Source organism: Scyliorhinus torazame, chromosome 13 (assembly GCF_047496885.1).
Source record: "Scyliorhinus torazame isolate Kashiwa2021f chromosome 13, sScyTor2.1, whole genome shotgun sequence".
Lineage (NCBI taxonomy): Eukaryota > Metazoa > Chordata > Chondrichthyes > Carcharhiniformes > Scyliorhinidae > Scyliorhinus > Scyliorhinus torazame.
The window spans coordinates 38,886,306-38,909,145 of NC_092719.1; positions in this window are offsets into that span (position 1 = coordinate 38,886,306).

The window sequence follows — 22,840 nt, forward strand, 5'->3', positions numbered from 1 at the left end:
TCTCGGATTCAAACGGACATGGCAAAGTACATCATCATGACTCTTATAATTAATGCAATGAATTTATGGAATATAGGTACTTCTTCTGGAACTAGTTTTGAGTCTAGTTCAGACTCAGGGAATGGAGGTTTGCTCTTTCAATTGATGTGTTAGGCAGGTAGGTTCGATATGGACTGCACTCGATGCAGGGAAGCTAGAAACAGACGTCTAACACTGGAGAAGATCCAACACTGTTTTATTCAACTATAGAACTGATATACATATTCAGCTGTGGGTCGACACTATACTGAACTGACTGGAGACCTTTTAATAGCCTGACCAGACTTACTAGCTACCGCATGGTGCTTGCACTTGCTAGCTCGTGGACTCTGATTGTCTCAGTGGCTGGGTCCCGAGAGAGCGGGAAACCTAGTGCCCTCTGGCTTTATAGTGGTAGTGATGTGTCTGGTGATAGGCTGCACTGTGTCGTGTGCTTACTGTTCATCCTGTGTGTCAATCGCTGTCTGTCTCATTATATACATGAGTGGATATTATGACATCAATCACCTGCTAACATTTATAAACGTAATGGGCGGAATTCTCTGTTGGCCGCGCCAAATTTGGGAAAGCCAATTCGGCGGAGAATCGGTTCTGACACTAAAATCGTGGCAGCCACTGATTTGGTGCCAAATCGCGATTCTCCGTCACCTCGACAGCAGCGCCAATGCGTTCCGGAACGCACACATTGGAAACACCATTTGCCTGCCATTAGCGGGGTCCGACCCAGTTTTCTCCAGGTCCTCCGCAATTCACCTCCTCCTCCGGGCCAAATTCCCAACGGAATTCACCTGTGCTTTTAAAAATCGTGAAACTAGCGTGGTGGCTGATGAGGGAGAGAGAGGAGGTTGGACATGGAGAGGAATGACTGGGGGCTGCTGGGCCAGACACTGGCTAGGGTGGGCGGAGGGGGGCTCTGCCAGGGCCAGGTTGGGGGGGGGGGGGGGGGGTGTACAGGGGCGAACAGGCGGAGTGGCCGTGATGACTCCCCTCACGGAACTGGGGCGGTGCCCAGGCACGAACCGCCATTACGGTGGCCATCTTGCTGTGCACCCACAAACCACCCACCTTGGCCCCTGGTTCTGCAGAGTGACAACTTAACTGGTGTCTATTTTTCTGGCCTTACGGACCTATGTTACGTCTCGGTGGATCCCCAGGCAGTACATCAGGAGTGGAGGCGGCCTGCTGTGATTCCCGCCATGCAACATGGGTCCCCATTGGCGGGCTTCTTCTTAAGCAATCGGGCCTGGATGGGCCAGCTGCTGCTCAGGTGTCCCAGGTGGCATGGTGCCGCCCTGTTCTGTCCACCAGATCCATCAAGGATAGGAAGGGTGGGGGGGGGTGGACTCCGAGGTGCTGCGGAGTTCCGGCACCCCCTCTTCGGGAGTCACCAGCACGGGCCGCATCACCTCCTCCTCCCTCGGAGTGCAAGTTGGCCCCTGGACTACTCCACGGGATGAGGGTGTCAGGGGAGCTATCCCTTGAGGCTCCCCTGACAACTGGTGCTGCCAGCCCTGGAGGCCCACTCTAATCTCGACCAGGATCTGCATGCTCGCGGCCATGGAGCACAGGGAGTGGACCATCTGCATCTGGGACTGCGCCTCATCACGCTGCGACTGTGCCGCCACCTTCCCGGTTTGTGTCACATCAGCCAGTGACTGCACCATTTCCCTCTGGGACTGGGCCACCTCCCTCTGAATCTGCACCACGTTAGCCAGTGCCTGGGCAATGCCACCGACGTTCCCAGTCATGGCCTGCCGTGGCTGGGCCACGGTCAGAAGCACCGCTGCAATTTCCAGGTGGCTCTGGGACATGGTTACCTGTGAGGCGACGTGGTAGCATAGTGGTTAGCACTATTGCTTCACAGCTCCAGGGTCCCAGGTTCGATTCCTGGCTTGGGTCACTGTCTACGTGGAGTCTGCACGTTCTCCCCATCTGCGTGGGTTTCCTCCGGGTGCTCCGGTTTACCCCCCACAGTCCAAAGATGTATTGGTTACGTGGCCATGCTAAATTTCCCTTAGTGTCCAAAAAGGTTTGATGGGGTACTGGGTTTCAGGGATAAGGTGGAGATGTAGGCTTAAGTAGGGTGCTCTTTCCAATGGCTGGTGCAGACACAATGGGCCGAATGGCCTCCTGCAGTGTAAATTCTCTGAAGCCTGTCCTGGGTATCAGCCAGCGCCTGCACAGAATTCCCCAGGCCTGGGACATACTAATCCAGAGCTAAAACCGTCGCCCCCAATGCCTCCACCACAAACACCACCCGTGCGATGTTGGCCTGGGCGCACGCATGGTCTGCACCCTCTCCTGCTCCTGCACACAGTTGGACTCCACCAACTGCAACACAGATGCCGAATGCTCGCCGGCAACCCCTCATGTAGTCCCTGGCTCTGCGACGGCATCTCCACAACCGATTGGACTGGCCGTTCCAGAAGCCCGAGACCCGTCTGGACGGCAGCTAGTTCATCGGGTAGGCCTGCCCTCCGACCTTCCGCCCCCACGGCTGTTCCTACCTCCACCTGCTGTACCGGTTCAACTGTGTGGTGTGCACCAGAAAGTGTCCCAGGAGCTTCTTCACTAAAGTGCCCAACCAAGGTGAGTGTCTCCGGGATGGTGGAGGGTGTTGGAGAGGGGAAATCTGTGTCACCCTCTGACACAAACTCAGGGGTGTCTCCGGTGGAGAGCTGGGTGTCCGAGCTGCTCTCATCATTGCTTGGCTCAGGGAAGGGCTCTGGCTGTGGCACTGGCTGAGGGTGGGGGATGCCAGATGGACCCACCCCATCTCCACAAGACAAGATGCATGATTAGACCGCGGGGCTGGGGTGGATGGGGGTTGACGGTGTAGGATGAGAGTGTGTGTGGGGTGAAGGTGGTGTGGAGGTGATGATGCTGTGGGGGTGTGGATGGTGTTGGGGTGCTGTTGAGGGGAGGGGGGTTGATACACGTGTCACAGGGAACCAGAACTCAGCAGGGGTCTGACTTCCTCGCCTATGGCTGAGCTTCACCTCGGTGACCTCCCTTTCCTCTGGGCCGACAACCACATCCATGGCCCTTTGCTCTGCCACGGTGAGAGGCCACAGGTGCGGCGGTCCCCCTCCTGTCTTCTCTCATGCCCGGTGCTTGTGCGCGGCCTTCTCCTGGGGGGAGACACAGAAAACTACAGCGTTAGACAATCCGATGCATGCAGCCCAGGGGGTGGGTAGGTGATGGCCTATGTGGCCAAGACACCCCGCCATGGCGGCTGGTGTAGGTTCTCACATGTGGTGCAGGGTGGCCCGGGGTGGGGGAAGGGTTACGGGTGTGTGGGAGGGGGGTTGGTGCGAGGGACACACTACTGCCTACTCACCCTGGCTGCCCTGAGGAGGTTGCGCAGTTTTTCCTGGCACTGCTGGCCCGTCAGGATGGTGTTGCCCAGGCCGCTCACGGCCTCTACCACCCGCGCCCAGGCACTGTGAATGGTGACGGCTGGCAGACTCCTTCCCGGGCCGGAGTACAGGGTCAACCCCCTTTCCTCCACCGCGTCCAAGACTATCTCCAGCTCGTCATCAGTGAACCTTGGGTCTGCTCCCCTCGCTGCCATCCTGTTGGCTGGGATGGTGCGTGTGGGGGGAGAATTCTTTTTTGCGGCTGCAGCCTGTCAGCCTTTTGGGTGTCAATCACAAAACCGGTGAATCCGGCACCGTTTCCATTAGAAACGATTGTGTTCCACGTGGCGCCGGTGCTCGCCCCTTAACCGTAGTGGAATCGGTCCAGGTGCAACGCCGGGTTTTCTGGCGTAAAAGTCCGCGGATTCTGCATTGCCCTCAACACTTAGGGCTGGATTCTCCGATTACCAGGCTATGTCTGGAGGATCTGAGGCGTTTTACGTAGTAAAAATTGGCGTGGCCGCAGAACCGATCGGTGAGGGGCTTGCAGCCGCGCCATGTAAAACGCACGGCCTTCTCGCTATAAATGCCTGGAGAATTGCCGGCTCCGTGGCCGTGCATGCGCACGCCGACGACCTGCAGCGGTCGCGCCGTACAACATGGCGCCGGCCGTGCGCGGACCAGACCTGCCAGATAGTGCCCCCCCTGGACTCCCTCGCTACCCCCGGGCTGCCCCCCACCAGCCTGGAAATCGACATCGGGGAACGGAGAATCCTGCCCATTGCCTCAGAAGTGGAGAATCCCACCCAATAACGTTGGTCGATCAGGACGCTCATGATTTCAGATATCCAATCTTGCCTTACTGTCGCAAAGCGAAGAACAAACAGATGTAACTATTTGTCAATCCCATTCAAAATAAAACACACTTGTTATTCTGAATATTACACAGAAAGAGGTTACTCAGAAGACCGCAAAGATTGGCGCTCTTTGATAGTCAAGGAGCACCAGTGCACAGCGCCATCTAGTGGAGAGACAAAAACATGCGTCCTAATGACGCCAACTCGGCGCAGCTTTTCTGCAAGAAGGGAGAACTTGGGCTGTCATTATAGGACAAAGGGAACATTCAGGCATTCAGACAGGGTGCCCTCGCTGGCCTCCTGTTCTGGTAGATTGAGAGTTACACTCTTGGTTGCCATGGAACAGCTGGCTCACCTCAAACTCTTGATCAAGAGGAGGGGAGCCTGTTGGGATAGATATGGAGAAAATTAAAATTGTGCAACATTCGTTGGCGGCTAATCAACTATAATTTCAAATGGCACTACAGTTATTGTAAATCATAACCGTCCGTTGAAATGTTTCGATAAATCTCGTTGTTTAGACTAATACGCTAATAAACGTAAAATATTGCATGGATGTATAATTTTATAGAAGTGGATTACAAGTTATTTATGACCAGCGTTGTTCCATGCTCCACTATCGCATAAAGGGGTCATTTTGATGAAAGGTTGAAAACAGGCATTAAATGGGTGCTGTGCTAACAGGCATACATCTTTGAAAGTCTGGGTTTGGCATGCAATTTTAATCCTAATTGCTGATCACCATGGTTTGAATTTGCCTGGAAAAGCACCACACACCCGCAGGTTTAACACACAGGTGCAGATTAGACCCAGTTTTTACAAAGTAGCCCATGTGGGCTCCTCACTCCCGTTTCCACTGAAGCTGTGGAGTATCCTAGGTGGCACACAGCAACAATTGGCAGGATGGCTCAGGGACTGAGGCAGAGGGTGCACAGGTTCCCAGGCTGGAGGGTCAGAGGAGGAGGGATGTCCCACCCCCACAGAGAACAAGGTGCTCACCTCAACCTCCTGTTCCTCTCTTCTGCAGCAGCTGGTGTTGCTCTCCCAGTCTCACCTCCTCCTCCTCCGTTCTACGTCCAGTCCAAGAGGGAATCCCAACCTAGATGCCCTTTGCCATTTCCCTGGTGACTCCTGCAAGGTGCCCAATAAAGTAGAGTGTCATTCATTTTAGGTGAGGTTCTCCGAGAATTTCCAGAATTTGTGTTGCTGGACATTTAGTTAAGTATTACAAAGTGTCCCAGAAAGTCTCCCAGTGCATTTCCAAGATCCTCTCCACAGCTCCAGCAAGTAAAGATGAGGTGACTGATCCGTTTCCAATTAGGCCCTTTACAGCCGTCTGGACTTAATTAAGTTCAACATCTTCAGAGCATGAACTCTCTTCCATTGTGACCCCCTTTTCAAAATCCGTTTTTGTTGTCCCAATGCCCGCCCTACACCTTCCCCACAGGACCATCTGTCAATTGTTCTTAAGTTTCGCTTTCATGGAGCCCTGACCCTTGTTCTGCAATCTTACCTTTATCAAACATTCTTTAGCCCTTAACATATACTTCACTCCGTTTGTCTTGTGTCTATGCCATCTTTGTCAAATCTCTCTGAGCTCCCACCTATCCCTGACCTTTTATTTTGTTCTAACTGCTCCACCTGCTCTTAAACAGTATAAAATGTTAGCTCTGAAGAAGAATCATGCAGACTTGAAGCATTAACCCTGTTTCTCTCTCCACCGATACTGCCATACCTGCTGAATTTTTCCAGCGTTTCCGGTTTTCATCCCTTAATCATAGAATTTACAGTGAAGAAGGCCATTCGGCCCAACGAGTCTGCACCGGCTCTTGGAAAGAGCACCCTACCCAAGGTCAACACCTCCACCCTATCCCCATAACCCAGTAACCCCACCCAACACTAAGGGCAATTTTGGACAGTAAGGGCAATTTATCATGGACAATCCACCTAACCTGCACATCTTTGGACTGTGGGAGGAAACCGGAGCACCCGGAGGAAACCCACGCACACACGGGGAGGATGTGCAGACTCCGCCCAGACAGTGATCCAAGCCGGAATCGAACCTGGGACCCTGGAGCTGTGAAGCAATTGTGCTATCCACAATGCTACCATGCTGCCCACAATGCTACCGTTTGAAATCCACATCAACACTCCTAAATATGTTGTCACTGCTGGAGAGAGTTTTAGGAAGGTGCTTCCCACCAAAATGTCATGCGGCCCTTTAATGAGCACTAACTGGTCTACGAACATACAAACACATGAATTAGGAACAGAAGTAGGCCATTCAGTCCCTCAAGCCTGTTCCGCCTGTGGTGATGTGCATCAATGTAAATACATGTAGGCGAGCTAGACACTAGAGGTAGCACAAGAGACATCACACACACACACACTCAACCAATAGATCAAGTAGATAGGACACGACCAATAGACATTCACGATACACAAGGAGGTGACACGACCACAGGGGGGCATTACACCAACCCATATATAAAGGACACCACACACATGGTCTGCCTCTTGCCAGTGTAGACAGTCAGTGAGTAGAGACACAGGGTCAATTCAATATTACACCCACCACGTGGATTGCAGCAACTGGTTAGTCAGTCTGGGTAGCTATAGTAGGATTAGCAGTAGTGTCGAACCGAGTAATAGAAGTGTAAATAGTTTAATAAACGTGTTGAAGTTATCTCCAAGTCTGAACCTTCCTTTGTCAAGTGCACCACAAGGAAGCCGCTTATGTTACACCTACAACATAACAAATCATGATACCAGGAGTGAACCGTTTCAATCCACATAGCCATACCTCAGCGTACAGTGACAACCAGCAACGATACCCAGGCAAGTTGTTCGAGATCCGGATTCCGCAGCAGCTCCAGTGCCACTGCGATCTCCGCGAAAACTGGCGGGCATTCCGGCAAAAGTTTGAAATCTTCCTGGTGGCAGCCGAACTAGAAGACCTGGCCGATGTTGAAAGGACAGAACTTCTCCTCACCATAGCCAGTGCCAGAGCAGAAGAAATCTTTAAACAATTCAAGTTCTCCAAAGGGCAAAACAGGAGCGACTTCCAGGCAGTCCTGGACAAACTCGGCAAATATTGTGAGGAAAACACACTCCAACCAGCAAGAAAAGGTAAGAGAAGCGCCAGTACTCACCACAATGCCGAGTTCCCAGAGCAGAGAACAGTTTTGATCAGCGGCCATCTTTCTAAAGGGTCTGCACTTGCACAGTTGCGCAAAGAGCGCGCAGAATGGCAAGACGCCGCACAAGCGCAATCACGAAAACGGCCATCGGTAAAGGAACAGCGATCTGCGCATGCGCAATCGCTTCCTACGTGCTACGTCACATGCGTCATGACGTCAGAGGCCCTGGACCACGCCCATTTAAAGGGGAAACATCCCAAATCAAAGAAAAAACGTTTAAAGCCGTAAAACAACCTCCCTTCACCTGGAATGACAGCACAATGCCTCAAATTGAACCAGGGAATGAAATTAACCTCCGAAGAACCCTGCAACAAGCAGTTACTTACGCCCAAACCGATGATTCCGACCTTGAATACTTTGTTACTGACCTTTACATTTTCTCTGGAACTCGCGAGCCCAATGCCAGCTCCAACACAAACAGTGATGATATGGTCCTAGAAGACGATGACTCAGATGAACCTTTCACCTTGGGAGGCTACCCCAGTACCAAATCCGAACTGCAACTTGACATGTAGCACATTGGCAACCCCCGAACTGAATCCGACGCAAACGCGGATTCGTTCTTCGGATTTGAGGATCTTTAGCCCAGCAGATATGACATCCCAACTCGTGAGTGCAGGATGATGTTGCAGCCTGAAATTAAGAGACAGAGAGCGGTACACGCCCACAGAGAGTGGCCTGCTGCCACACAGAGTGTGGTCCATGCACCACTCAGGGTTCCCGACTCTACGAAAGAAGACACGCAAGACTCCACACCGCAGTCCTTGCACGAACAAGAAGTGACTCCAGTGTCACAAGCCTCCACAGCGAGCTTGTGGACAGCCTCCACGATAAAAGCAATGCAAGACTCCGACGCGCCGTCCTTGCAGGAACAAGACCATGAGGGTCTAGCAACCTCCTCTGACCAATTAGCGGCAAACGATCCAATTCTGCCATGCTCAAGCAAACAGCAAGAAGACTATGACAGTCTACCACGCTCCAGTGCACAGCAGGACGACCATGACGGTCTATCTTGCTACAGTGAAGAACAAAGCGACGATGACAATCCAAGCCCAAATGAAGGACAACAGCAAGACAATGACAGTCCACCCACATTGCTTGCGCCACCAGATGAAGACTCTGACAATTTACCCAACCCAAGTGAATAACAAGCGGCTACTGAGGATCTACCCACGGTATGTGAGACGAGTGACGACAGCATCCCACTTCCCATGCAAGATGTGCAAAGTGACAGACCTCAGCGAGTGTGTACAGAGGCACTCGACGATCACTGTGAGACAACTGGTGACTCCGGTGACACCACGATACATCCACCCTCATTCGCTCGAACCTCTCCACAAGTCAATGCATTCCTGCATGTTCCGACTCCACACGTGCAGCTTCAAGAAATCTCAGCTGACTCCAGTGAACCTGCTAAGACTCCGGATGGGGAGCATCAACAAACTAACACTGACTCTGTTAAAACAGACCAGACTCCAGATGGGGAGCAACCAAATGCCGACTCTTGATTCACGTAAGCCGGACTTTACTCCAGACAGAGAGTGCCGCAACCTCAGTGATGGCACGCTCAGGGTGACAGCAGATGCCCAAACGACAGGAGATGGATCACTCAACAATTACACTGGGTCAGTAATAACAAGCAACGGCTACAGTCCAAGAGGAATACACCAATTATCACCACAGGTATATCCACACATTTTTTCCACACCAGCAGTGCAGCCAATGACAGCCCATGCTGGACAAACCCAGTATTCAGGCATGCAGCAGCCAGCAGTCTATGCAGCATATTCTCAAACACGCCAGCACTACGGATTGCCCACTAATGAAATCAAGACCAAAGGAGGACTACCGCAAGCCCAAATTGCACCAAAGACTGGATGCCTTAGTTACAGCCCAGGATTTGCTGCACCACAGCCTGACCAGACGGCATATTCCTATCAGATGCAAGATTCTAGTTTCACACCATCGCCAGGTATTTATGCGAGCAGCAATTCTGTTTTCAATTCGACAAGCTTCAACGGTTCTCAGCAGGATCACCCTTCCTGCACAGCATGTGGCCAGAACCAGTATGTACAGTCTTATCCAACTTCAACATATGGCACATCCATGACCTCAAATGATACTGTTGATGGTACCTCTTCAACGTTAACACCTTATCAGCTACAAGATGCCATCCAACAGCATCATCACAAACATCGAAAAAAGAAAGGGACTCCAAATCAGACAGCGAAGTGATTTGGCCACTTCTTGGTTCCTGTGGCACAGGGACGTTGATGGCGTTCATAACCAAGAGAGACATTTGACAATGATGATTGATGGTTTTTGGACTCACACGAATGATTTGGACTTATTGCTTAATCACTGTTCCCATGACTTGTATATACCTTACCTTATCTACCTGTTCTTTGTTCAATTTTCTCAAAGTGTGCAGAAAATATGAACATATAAAAAAGGGGGGATGTGGTGATGTGCATCAATGTAAATGCATGTAGGCTAGTTAGACACTAGAGGGAGCACAAGAGACATCACACACACACACTCAACCAATAGATCAAGTAGATATGACACGACCAATAGACATTCACGATACACAAGGAGGTGACACGACCACAGGGGGGCATTACACCAACCCATATATAAAGGACACCACACACATGATCTGCCTCTTTCCAGTGGAGACAGTCAGTGAGTAGAGGCACAGGGTTGATTCAATATTACACCCACCACATGGATTGCAGCAACTGGTTAATCAGTCTGGGTAGCTATAGTAGGATTAGCAATAGTATCGCACCAGAGTAATAGAAGTGTAAATATTTTAATAAACGTGTTGAAGTTATCTCCACGTCTGAACCTTCCTTTGTCAAGTGCACCACAAGGAAGCCGCTTATGTTACACCTACACCATAACAAATCACCGCCATTCAATAAAATCATAATTCATCGGATTGCAGCATCAATCCCATATCCCTGCCCACCCTGATAATCTTTCATCCCCTTGTTAATCACTAATCTATCTAGCTCTACCTTAAAAATATGCAAAGTTCCTGCTTCCACTGCCAGAGGCTTGTGACCCTCTGAGAGAAATAACTTCTCCTCATCTCGGTCTTAAGTGAGTGACCCCTTATTTTCAAACCCTGACCCCAGTTCTAGATTCTCAGACAAGAGGAAGCATCCTCTCCACCTCCACCCTGTCAATACCCCTCAGGATCTTAAAGGTTTTGGTCAAGTCGCCTCTTATGCTTCTGAACTCTGGTGGATACAAATCTAACTTCTCCAAACTTTCCTCACAAGACAATCCTCCCATTCCTGGTATTAGTCGTGTAAACTTTCTCTGAACTGCTTCTAACGTATTTACATCTTTCCTTCAATAAGGTGGACAGTATTGTACACAATACTCCAGATGTGGTCTCACCAATGCCCGAAACAACTGAAGAATAACCTCCATCCTTGTGTAATCAAATCCCCTCACAATATGCCTGCATACTAGTCTTTTGTGATTCGTCACTAGGACACCCAGATCCCTCTGCACCTTTAAGCGTTGCATTCTTCCACCATTTAGATAATATTCTTTTTTATTCCTCCTGCCAAAATAGGCAATTTCACATTTGGCCACATTATGCTCTATTTGCCAGATCTTTGTCCACTCACTTAACCTATCTATGCCCTTTGTATCCTCCTTACGTCCTCTTCACAATTTACTTGCCTAACTACCTTCGTGTTGGCAGCAAATTTAGCAACCATCCCTTCATCCAAGTCATTTGTATAAATTGTAAAAAGTTGCGGCCCCAGCACTGATCCCTGTGGCACACCCTTAAGGAGCCCCTGGGTAGCTATTCCGAGTATAAGCTTCAAATCCTCTACCAAGGTGGCACCTTGCACTAAACACAAGCATTTCAGTTGACTATCTCGGAAAATTTTCAGCGACAGAAAGTGCTACTGTGAAAGTGCTCCACGGTATTCTCTGTGGTGCAATGGGTAATGCCCCCGTCTCTGAGACAGAACCTCCGGGTTTGAGTCCAACCCCAGGACCCGATGGGCCAAGGAAGGTCCGTTCATAACACGGTCAAACAATTTGGAGTATCAATCTGAAAATCCTTCCAAACACACCAATGGCTGGTGGTAAGAGCGGGAGAGACTCCTGGTCAGTCACGCTTGATGGCGAGTGGCGCCCTTCAAGCTAAAAGCCCATGTCGATAGACTAGCGGCCTGTTCTGAAAATTACTATCTAGGGAAACAGATGAAAGTCTGTCTTAGAATCATGGAATTTACAGTGCAGAAGGAGGCCATTCAGCCCATTGAGTCTGCACCAGCTCTTGGAAATAGCACCCTATTTACGCCCACACCTCCACCCTATACCAGTACCCCCCCCCCCTTTTTATCATGCCCAATCCACCTGACCTGCACATCTTTGGACTGTGGGAGGAAACCAGAGCACCCGAAAAAACCCACGCAGGCATAGGAGAACGTGCAAACGCCACACGGACAGTCACCTGAGACCGGAATCGAACCCGGGTCCCTGGTGTTAGATGTTTTAGATGCTGTGATATGAAGAGTCTAAAGTTCTGTTCCTTTTTCACCAACACACATTTATTTCATTCCAACAGACTTTTCACAAAACTCTTAACTACACATCACCTGCCAGAGGCCACCTGAAGCCCCTTTACATATCAGTGTCAATTAATGGATACTTAACATAAATGAGACAACTAATTGCAATGTCTCTTAACCCATTAGTTAACAGTCTCCCCTTCCTTGGTGAAAAAAAATAAATTAGGTGAAAACAAAATTTCAAGAAACTCAAAAACACACATATGATTTCCCCCCCTTTTGTTTCCAGTTTTTTTTCTTTAGTTTGGACGAGAAAGAAAAAAAACAGTCACAGAAACAAGCGTCCTTCATTAACAATATCCAAAAGTTTCTGTGAACTCGCCCCTCTTTTCATAAAACAGTCTGACAGTTGATAGCTACTGTCAACTCATTTAATTTTTGTTATTTCCCCTCTGTCCAACATCTGCTTCAAACTTGCGATGTCTATCCGTAACCTCTTTTCATTTACACTTTTTTGTAGAGTGCACATTTTCCCACAGGGATTTATTGTCAATGTGACAGTCAATAGGTATATTACCCAAATCCCCTAATCCCAAAATTTCTGTCAATATCTGACTTACACAAAAGGCCACATCCACCGCCTCTGCAAAGCTTAACGTCTCAGCAGCCAAAGTGCTTTTTACCATTCTCCTTATTTTCTTTGTTTCCCACACAAGCGGGCAACATTTACCATTGTTCCCCAAAAGGAAAATGATAGAACCTCCTGCGCTTGAAACCCCATCACATAAATTTGCGTAGGACGCATCACTATAAACTATGAGTTTCAAGTGCCTAAGGTCACCTAAAACCGGGAACTTCAAAACACACTCCTGCATTTTTAGTTTGGCCAACGCTTTATTAGCTCTTATTATGTCTTCCACTTTGGGATCATTCATTTTTGTACTCAACTCTAAGACATCAAAACTCACGTCCGGTCTAGTCTGTCTACCTAACCAGTTCAGTTGCCCAATTAAACTTCGCAGTTGCTCTTTTTCTATCTTTGAAACCATTGCGTCTTTTTGTGAAACTCGGCCACGACTAATTGCTATTGGGCTGATGCTTTCCAAATAAGATTGCTGACGTAAAGTTGCCCCTAACTTAGTCTGTCCAATTTCCAGTCCAATATATTTAAATGCACCGGAAGCCTGACTTCCAACCCTGAATTCTTTCCTCAAACAAGAGATTACAATAGCTTCAAAATCACTAGTCCCACCACATAAAAAATCATCGACATGCATCATAAAAATGCCAGAAAGATTTCCTTTATAGTGCCAGTAAAACATTGCAGGATCTGCTTTCAACTGGCAACAGCCTAACTTTAACAAAACTGACTTTACCAAAAATACCAGACTCTAGATGCATCATTTAATCCATATACACATTTGTTCAACTTCCAGAGTACCCCTTCTGTGTTAGCTGCTTCTTTAGGAGGACGGAGAAAAATGTCTCTCTGGAGCTGATGCCCCTGCAAAAAGGCAGCTTTTATATCTATAGATTTGCATTCCCATGCCTTTGTGGCTAATAGAGCCAAGAAGATCTTTAAAATAACCTTTCCTGCTGTAGGTGAATTTACCCTTATATCCTGATCTTCTACGTTTTCTTCAAATCCCCTTCCCACAAGCCTGGCCTTTGCCATATAAGTTCCATCCGGAAGAACCTTTTCCGTGCAAATCCATCTGTGGGATAGAGCTCTTTGTCCCCTATCCGGTACTTCAGTGTATACCCCAAATTCACTCCAACTATGCAGTTCTTGCTGTTTAGCATCTTTGATAACTTTTTCATCTAATTTATTTGAAGCCACCAAAATCTCATGTGCATGTGGGCTTCTACTCCTATTAGTATATCCTACGCATGTTCCGAGATCTTGATAAACTACGTCCCCTCTCCCGCCTGGTATCTCGATCTGTACTGCTACTGCTTGATCTTTCCCTTCTGCTGTGGGATGTCCTTTCAATAGTTCTCGACCTTTTCCTGCGGACCTGTTCACTATCCGATGTACTATCTGAACTGGTACTGCATTTCTGTGTCCTCCATTTTTGAACTTCGTTTTCCCAATCCATTGTCTTGACTCCTTCCACTGAATGCTGTACATTCAACCAATGTTTATACTTTCCAATGGCCTTCCCTGCTCTACTAATAACAGTTGCATCCTTCCATTGACTAGACCCTTCAGGCAAGTATGTCACTTTTGTACCAACTTTTGGCAGTTGCCCTTTTGGAAAAATGGCCTGTTCTAATTCATCAGAAGTGTTGTGTTCCTCTACAGAAACCCTGTCTATATCAGTTAACTGGTCCTCATAGTTCTGTAACACATGCGTACCAGATGACTCTGGTTCCTCGTCATGTCTGTCTGCTCTGTCTAATTTTGAAAATTTGTAATCTGTACCCATTATCCTTGATGAATGTACCCTAACAGTTTAATTACCATGTTGCAAAATAATTGTTTTGCCATCTATGCCTATGATCTTCCCTGGGCCTTTCCATTCATTAGAATTGTCTCTCTTATAGTATGCCATGTCTCCTTCCTGAAAAACAGCATCTGATGGCCGTACGTTATGTCTTAAAGCTCTGCGAATTCTTTCAGAGACTTCTGCTTCCAAAAAAGCTTTTCTACTGCTATGTAATGCATTTAAATGTTCAGCAAAACGAGAGCTAATTGTAGTCCCCTCCCAAGCTGGAGGCTGATCATCCAAAATGGACGGAATTTTAGGATTTCTACCAAACACCAATTGATAGGACTATAGCCCCCAACCATCTGCAATGAATTCTTTGCATGTACCGCCCATGATAAGGCTGAATTTAGCCTGCAATTTGGTTGATCTGCCAAAAGTTTCCGAAGCGTCATCAATGACAGCATGATTTCTTTCACAGACAGCATTACTAAATGGGCTTTCTGCAGTCATATTCATAACTCTGATATTCACGTTTTCACACATATCCCTAAACTCATCATTAGCAAATTCTCCCCCATTGTCCGTAAGGAATTTTGCTGGTGGACCCATTTCTGTCCCTTTTCATTTTTCCACGATTTGATCCAGAATTACTCTCTTTTCTTTATTTCATACAATCGTTGATTGAATAAATCTGTTTGCTAAATCTACAAAATGCAAAATAAATATATGATTTGCTTTATCCCAGATATTAAGGTCCATGGCCACAATGTCGTTAAAATCCCTGGCCAAAGGTATGGATACTATCGGTGCTGGTGTCCTTCTGTACTTCCTACAAACTTCACAACGGTCACTAACCTGTTCTATCAGTTTAGTATAGTCGTCATCCCTTACCCCTGCATCCTTTAATACATTTTTCAGCCTCCGAGGAGACGGATGTGCAAATTGCCGATGCAGTTTTAATACAGCAAGCTTTTTATTAGCGAAAGTCCCATTTTCAACTGCAATTAACACATCCTTAACCACTCTACTTGAAATATTATTTTTCAGTAATGGAATACAATAGTGTCCCGACTGTGTAAATTGTAAGTCCACCATCTTTCCAAAAACTGTTGCCTTATCCTGTTCCATATCCAGTTTCATGTGTGCTTTCTTCAACAACGGTCTGCTCAGAGGCAAAGGTATCTCACTTGATACAACATCCGTGCTAATGAAATGATTCACTCCGGCAATATTGCAAGGGATCACCACTCTTTTCAGCGACTTCAGTGTATTATCATCCCCAAACCTGAAACTTGTGGAACTTTCAAATTCCTTAACCTTGTTAATATTTTCAGCAATCAAGGAGTCCAGATAACATTTTAACCAGTCAATTCCACACACAGTAGATGTGCATCTACTGTCCAATACAGCACAGTTGAAGGATTCTGCAACCAACACCCTCGTTAACAGCGTAAAACTGCTCGCCAATAGGACAATGCCTTCTTTCTGGTCACTATCTTTTTCCTCTTCTGACTCTTCCGTGTCATGTGTCGCTTCAAATACTCTATCATAATGAGTTGGACAGTTGAAAGCATAATTGTATTGAGAGTCACATCGAAAACATCGATTTATCATGCCCCGTGCATTTCTGGGGTTCATCTTCCTATTGTAGTTCTAACTGGGTTTCTGTCTTCATAATTTCCTTGTCTCGGTCTCCTTCTATAGTCTTGAGCCCTGTTCGTAGCCGTACGATTTCGCCATCCTGTTGGTAGTCTATCTTCCATATTCTGCCTTATTGCAGGCGGACCTATTTGGGTCATAAGAGCCATCGGAATCGAATGTTTCCCCAGAAACCTTTGTAAAGCTTTTGTCATCTGTTCGAATAAGGTATCCTTATCAGTAAACTGAACTCCTGTCAAAATCAGGAGCCTATCCATGTTGCTCACTCTAGCACAGTCAAGTAATTTAAAGGCCAACACAGACTGTGGAAATTCCAGGTTGTGTTTCTGCAGCCTTTTATATAGTCTGCCAAATTCCATTATATAGTCTTCCATGGAGATATCCTCCATTTTCCGGAACGCATCAAAATCCGACCATGCTTCATACGCACTTAACAAGTCATCTTTCTTATAAATCTTATCCATGTAATGTAATAAAGTCTCCAGACCTTCTTCTGAGTCTAACTCTTCCAATTCCAGCTCAGAAAGCACTTTGTTTCGGATTTTATTGCCATATGGTAGAGAAAGAGCCAATGCCATACCTTGTTTTCTCTTTCCCAAAGCATGTACCTTCGTCCACATAACTACTGCACTTCTCCATTGATCATACAATTCCCTTTCAGAAAATAAGGGAGGATAGTCATATCCAGCCATCTTTATCCTCGGTTGAGCCATATATCCCTTTTTTTCTTTTCTCACTCACTCCTTAGTTTCATCTGGAAAAGTTGTATCTTTCAACCCTTCACATTTACACAGCAACCATCCTCTGCTACCAATTGTTAGATGTTTTAGATCCTTTGATATGAACACACATTTATTTCATTCCAACAGACTTTGCACAAAACTCTTAACTACACATCACCTGCCAGAGGCCACCTGAAGCCCCTTTACATATCAGTGTCAATTAATGGATACTTAACATAAATGAGACAACTAATTGCAATGTCTCTTAACCCATTAGTTAACACCTGGCGCCGTGAGGCAGCAGCGCTAACCACTGTGCCACTAGGAGCGGGTAGAGAATTGGAAATGGAAATTCAGCACTGGATAGGGCACTGTGTCCAAAATTCAAGATGTTGTTCATATTATGCTCAAATGGAAATTAGAGTTTGACAGGCATTTTCGTTCTAAAATATAGATTGACACATTTCAGTTTGCCTTGGTCCCATCAATCAGACATTTTTTTCTGATGCTTGAAAGAAAAGAATCCTTAAATAACAACTGAACAAGCATACAAGAAACCTTCGCATGTAAATGTAGTGCACTCGGCCATCTGAGGAGGAAGGAAACAATAAGTTCCTAACTACGTTCGATTCACATTTCTTAACCTTAGCGAGATTTTAATTTGAGTAACTGTCATAGTCTCTGTTCAACATGTGGACCGAAGCTGGCTGCTGGATTTAACAAGCCATCTAACGTATGCAAACCTGCCACAGACTAGAAGCTGGGCCTGGCAACGATGCTCGGCTCAATCATTACATTCTGCACTTTCCAACAAGCTGCAGGTTATTCCTGATGACAGAATTCGACGGCGGAGGGAATGGAATCATCTACCACCACTTTGTAGATTGCATTTTGTTCGCAGCGTTCTTACGAGTTGTTGCTTAGGGAGTAAAATAATGACATGCTTTTACATCAAAGAGTAATAAAACATTTCATCACTTGAGTACATCTACATCAGCTTTGCCTCGCAAAAGTATGAAAATACTGACAGGTCAGCTTGCTACCCTTTAAGTCTAAATGTGGATTGCGCTGAAGGAGATAACTAGAAAATTACAAATGTGAAGCATATTAAATCAAAGCTGAGGGAGAATGCCAGAACATCTGGGGGGTGGGGGGGGGGGGGGGGGGGGGGGGGGGGAGAGAAGGTTGTAAATCTGACTTAATACAGCTGACAAGTCAAAATTCATAAGTATGTTCTTCTCGGCAGGTCCAAACTTAGATTAAAACCCGACTTTAAATTAACAACATTGGTCAAGGGAAACAGCAATCTTTGGGAAATAGATAGTTGAATCATTCCAAGCCATGTATGGTTCATGTACGACACTGGTAAATGCTTTTTCAAGCTCTCCGTGTTTAAATGAGGTATCCTATGCTTCATCTTACAGCAGGTTACAGCTTTTGTGAAATGGCTCTGCCTGGGATGATGGATAGAGAGTTTCGCTAAATTTATGACCACCATAAAATATTGGCATTTGTGACTGGTAACTTTTAGTAACCATGGAAACTCATGTGAATTTTCAAATAAAAACGCATCTACTCAATTGGACCATAAGGATGACCCCAACCCCTGTCACACAAGAGCCTGAAAGGGACACAAACACCAGACAGCAAAATTATACTAAAAATGAAAGGAAAGTTAACAAATTATTATTTTTTTTAAATAAATATTTTTAACGGCTTTCTCAAAATTTTTTAACATAAATTACTATCCACATATTTAACAATCCCTTCCTCAACCTGAAAACTATTACTTAACTAATTAACCCCCCCCCCCCTTTTAGCTGCTGACTGAACTTAATTGCTTAAAGTGAGATATGAATGGATGCTGCCAGATTTTATGGAATCCCTCCTCATTCACTCTTTTTTTTATTTTTTAAAATATTTTTATTCTCCTGCTTTTTCACATTTACTCCCACATTTACACCCATCAACAATAAACAATAATCAGCAAGATATGTCAATCCCCATAATAACAACGATCCCATCCGCCCACCAACCCCCAAACATCAGCCCGCATGTTTACATAAACAAATGACAAAAAGGAATCAGGGATTATCCGTAGTCACCCTCAATCTACACAGCCCCCCCTCCCCTCCAACTAATATTTGATGTTATCCAGTTCTTGAAAGTGCATAATAAATAGTGCCCATGACTTGTAGAACCCCTCCGAGCTTCCCCTCAGTTCAAACTTAACCTTCTCAAGGGTCAAGTATTCCAATAGGTCCCCCCGCCACGCCAGGGCACTGGGTGGAGAGGCTGCTCTCCATCCCAGCAGGAACCGCCTTCGGGCGATCAACGAGGCGAAGGCTATGGTATCTGCCTCCGCTCCCGTTTCCAACCCTGGCTGGTCCGACACCCCGAATATGGCCTCCTGGGGACCCGGGTCCAGTTTCACACGCACCACCTTGGAAGTTACCCTAAACACCTCCTTCCAGTACTCCCCTAGCTTTGGACAGGACTAAAACACATGAACGTGATTCGCGCCCCCCCCCCCCCCCCCCCCCCCCCCCCCCCCCCCCGCAACGCTCACACACATCCTCTACGCCTTCAAAAAATCGGCTCATCCTCGCCCTCGTGAGGTGCGCTCTATATACCACCTTCAGCTGTATCAGCCCCAACCTCGCACATGAGGTGGAGGCATTCACTCTCCGGAGCACCTCACACCAGACCCCCTCCTCTATAACCTCTCCCAGCTCTTCCTCCCACTTTGCTTTGATCCCTTCCAGTGGTCCCTTATCCTCTTCCAGAATAGCTCTGTACACCGCTGACACTGCCCCCTTCTCCAGTCCCCATGTCGTCAACACCTCCTCCAGCAATGTGGAGGCCGGTTCCTCTGGGAAACTCTGTATCTCCTTCCTGGCAAAATCCCGAACCTGCACGTACCTAAACACTTCTCCCTGCTCTAGCCCATACTTCACTTCCAGCTCCCTCAATCCTGCAAACTGACCCTGAAGAAACAAATCTTTTAGCGTCTTAATCCCCTTCTCTTCCCATTTCCGAAAACTTCCATCCCACCTCCCTGGCTCAAATCTGTGGTTCCCCCGAATCGGCATTTCCCTTGACCCTAAACCCAACCTGAAGTGTTGGCGAAACTGCCTCCAGATTTTCAATGAAGCTATTATTACCGGACTCCCTGAATATTTCCCCGGAGCTATCGGGAGCGGCGCTGTTGCAAGTGCCTTCAGCCCCGACCCCCTGCACAAACTCTCCTCCATTCTGACCCACTGAGAATCAACCCCTCTGACTCAGCTCCGCACTTTCTCCACATTCGCCGCCCAGTAGTAGTACAACAGGTTCGGGAGACCCAAACACCCTGCCTGCCTTCCCCTCTGTAGAAGCACCTTTCTCACTCTGGCCACCTTCCCTCCCCATATGAATGAGGTAATCCTTCCCTCAATCTCCCTGAAAAAAGAATCGCAGCAACACATTCATTTTAACCGCCTGTACCCGACCTGCCAGTGACAGAGGAAGGCCATACCACCTTGCCAGATCGGCTTTCACTCTCCCCACCAAACTAGTGATGTTGTACCTGCGAAGCCTCCCCCACTCCCGGGCAATCTGCACCTCCAGATACCTAAAATGAGTCCCTGCTCTACGGAATGGCAGCCCCCCCACCCCTGCCCCCGGCCGAGACACCACAAAGTACTCACTCTTGTCCAGGTTCAACTTGTACCCCGAGAAAGACCCAAATACCCGCAGTAGCTCCAATATTCCTCCTATCGACGCACTCGGCTCCGACACATACAGCAGCAAGTCGTCGGCATACAAGGACACCCTATGCTCTATCCCCCCCCCGCACTATTCCTTTCCATGTTCCCGAACTTCTCAATGCGATGGCCAACGGCTCAATCGCAAGTGCAAACAGCAGGGGGGACATAGGACATCCCTGTCTCGTTCCACGGTGGAGAGAAAAATATCTCAAACTGATATTATTTGTGCGGACACTCGCCTTCGGTTCCTTATATAACAGCTTTACCCAGTTCACAAACCTTGGTCCAATCCCAAACCGCTCCAGCACTGCCATCAGGTACCCCCATTCTACCCGATCAAACGCCTTCTCGGCGTCCAATGCCACAACTACCTCGGTTTCCTTTCTTTCCGCCGGTGCCATCACAACGCTCAAAACCCTCCTAATGTTCGAAAACAGCTGCCTCCTTTTCACGAACCCCGTCTGATTCTCCCCTATCACTTTCGGAAGGCACTCCTCCAGCCTACCAGCCATTACCTTCGCCAACACTTTTACGTCCACATTCAGAAGTGATATGGGCCGATACGACCCACGCTCCGTCGGATCCTTATCTTTTTTTAGTAACAAGGAAATCGATGCTTGCCCCAAGGTTTGCGGCAACACCCCCTTCCCTATCGCCTCCTCAAACATCCCCACCATCAGGGGTGCCAACCTATCCTTAAATTTTTAATTATATTCCACCGGAAACCTATCCGGCCCTGCCACCTTCCCCGACTGCATCCTCCCAATCGCATCCTTTATCTCCTGCTCCACTATTGCTCCTCATTCCCTCTTAAACTAAATTTAACCTTCTCTAGGCTTAGAAACTTCATTCAATCTCCCAGCCATATTGAGGCACAGGCTGGAGAAACTGACTTTGAACCCAATAGGATCTGCCTCCTTGCCACCAGCGAGGCAAAGACACCTGCCCCCACCCCTGTCTGGAGCTCCAGCAGGTCGGACACCCCGAATATGACTCCCAGGTAACTGGGCTCTAGGTCCAACTGTAACACTGCCAACATGGTGCTAAAGAAGGTGTTCCAGAATTCCCCAGCTTCAGGCACGAGGAAAGTAATCAAATTAAATCGTAGTATTATTTACATTGTAAACCACACACTCCAATCTGCGTATGGCTCAATTGTCACATTGAAGGCCTCAAGAATAATTAGAACCATTCTGTGCCCCCTCTCCAGGGACCCCTAGGCATTGACAAGACCATGGAAAAGAAAAAGGCAATGAGAAAAACCATCCCCAGAAACAGTGTCCAGACTTACCTGGTGGGTGCTCATCATGACCAAATCTGAAGCAGATGCAGCCACTTGTCCAGTCTCTCAGCACTTTGTTGTCAAGGATCAGGAACGTGACTGAAGTGTAGCCAGAGATTGAGGAGAAGCCCTTCAGATATTGGAACAGGGGCTGGAATTTCTCACACACTGGGCGAAATTCTCCGTTTGGGAGACTATTTTCTCCCGCCGGAGTAGAAACAAGTTTGAAGCATTCAACAATATAAAGAAATCAAGTCTTTAAGCCAGAGTCCATCGTGTTGCCTGCAGTAAGGTAATGTAATAATTGTGCCTTCTCCAGTTTTGAGAAAAAGCTCAATTCTTAGTATGTATAGAGAGCACATTTGGATTCTATTTAAAGCAAGTTACATATTAAAAGGTTTACATTTGGAAGTTACTCCTATGTTTCACAATTGCTGAGGTAAGTAACTTTATTTTCAGCATTCGTTTTGTAGCTTGGGAAAATGCAAAGTCATAACTTGATCCCAATTACCATAAAGATATTGGCCAAATCTTTCTCGGCATTATAGAAACATACTGACTACTACACCAATAGAGATCAGATGGAGACAGCACTCCTACTGCAGAATAATCTATCAATGCAGAGGTGAATAAGGAACAAGTTAGCAAAGAATGGATATAAACCATGACTAGCCCCCCAGTGAATTAGTCAAAAACAAAAATATTAGTGCCACAAGAACCAACTCAGATCCATTGCTACAATGGAAAAGATTACACAGTAGCATTGTGGATAGCACAATTGCTTCACAGCTCCAGGGTCCCAGGTTCGATTCTGGCTTGGGTCACTGTCTGTGCGGAGTCTGCACATCCTCCCCGTGTGTGCGTGGGTTTCCTCCGGGTGCTCCGGTTTCCTCCCACAGTCCAAAGATGTGCAGGTTAGGTGGATTGGCCATGATAATTGCCCTTAGTGTCCAAAATTGCCCTTAGTGTTGGGTGGGGTTACTGGGTTATGGGG